Raw genomic sequence first — 1,461 nt, 5'->3', positions numbered from 1 at the left:
GAAGAACACAGCAAGCCTTATTTTATTTTAAAAGACAAACATAATTTGGATGCAAGGCAGTGAGTAGTTTATGGTTGCACTTTCTGAACTAGTTTTATTTTCAGATTATATGATTTTTACATGGTAATGATGTTAATAACAGAATTCAGAGTTAGTATACAATACAACCTCTATAAAAATGATTATCCTTATACTCCGTAGATAGGCATTATGTTAAAAATGGACTATTACATGGGGCTGGGAAGGTGGCTCAGTGGTAGAGCCCTTGCCTTGCATGCATGAAGCGCTGGGTTCGATTCCTCAGCACCACATAAGCAAAAAGAAAAAAGCCAGGGCTGGGAAGGTGGCTCAGTGGTAAAGTGCTTGCCTTGCATGCATGAGGCCCTGGGTTCGATTCCTCAGCACCACATAAGCAAAAAGAAAAAAAAAGCCGGAAGTGGCGCTGTGGCTCAACTGGTAGAGCGCTAGCCTTGAGCTGGAGAGCTGAGTGACAGCGCCCAGGCCCAGAGTTCAGGCCCCACGACTGGACCCAAAAAAAAAAGCCAGAAGTGGCGCTGTGGCTCAAGTGGTAGAGCACTAGCCTTGAGCTGAAGAGCTGAGGGACAGTGCCCAGGCCCTGAGTTCAAGCTCCAGGACTGGCAAAAAAAAAAAAGGACTATTACAACTTATGGGTAAGGATGGAAGAGAAAAACTGGGAGAGAACAAAGAAAGATGACCCTATCTTATAATTAAACAATTAATTTATATTGACTATCCTTAAAATACTTATTATTTACTATCATTAATTTTACCAAAATTTTAAATCTAATATATAACTTCCTACCTACAATACTAAGGCTTTACATTCTTTACACAATTTCCATCACAAGAAGTATCAGTTTAGTTAGTAAGTATGAACACTGTAACTAGACTTAAAATGAAACAATTCTAAATATGTGGAATAAATACCCAATACACTGTTTCTATGTCTTTCATAGTAAATTACTGCAATCGCCTTTGTACAACTTACACTTTAAGAGCAGAGGTGGGAAAAAACAGAAAAAAGGAATAAAGACTGTTCAGGAAAAAGGCACTGATTTAGAAAGGATATAAAGCTGTGGGAATCAAGTATTAAAAAGAATACTTAGTAGGGCCCCAGTGGCTCACACCTGTAATCCTACCTACTCAGGAGGCTGAGATTTAAGGATCACAGTTCAAAGGCACCCCAAGCAGGAAAGTCCTCAGACTCTTAGAAAACCAGAAGTGGCACTGTGGCTCAAGCAGCAGAGCGCTCACCTTGAGCTGAAGAGCACAGAGACAGCACTCAAGCCCAGAGTTCAAGCCCCACAACCAGGCAACCAAAAAAAAAAAGGCTTAGCTGGGCACCAGTAGCCAAGCCTTTAACTGTAATCTCAGCTACTCAGAAGGCCCAGATCTGAGGATAAGCAGTTTGAAGCCAGCCTGGGCAGGAAAGATTATGAG

The sequence above is a fragment of the Dipodomys spectabilis genome, unplaced genomic scaffold (genome assembly GCF_019054845.1).
Source record: "Dipodomys spectabilis isolate Male_0828 unplaced genomic scaffold, ASM1905484v1 ptg000062l, whole genome shotgun sequence".
Classification (NCBI taxonomy): Eukaryota; Metazoa; Chordata; class Mammalia; order Rodentia; family Heteromyidae; genus Dipodomys; species Dipodomys spectabilis.
The sequence above is the reverse complement of the archived record's forward strand: the minus strand, read 5'-3'. Positions refer to the sequence as shown.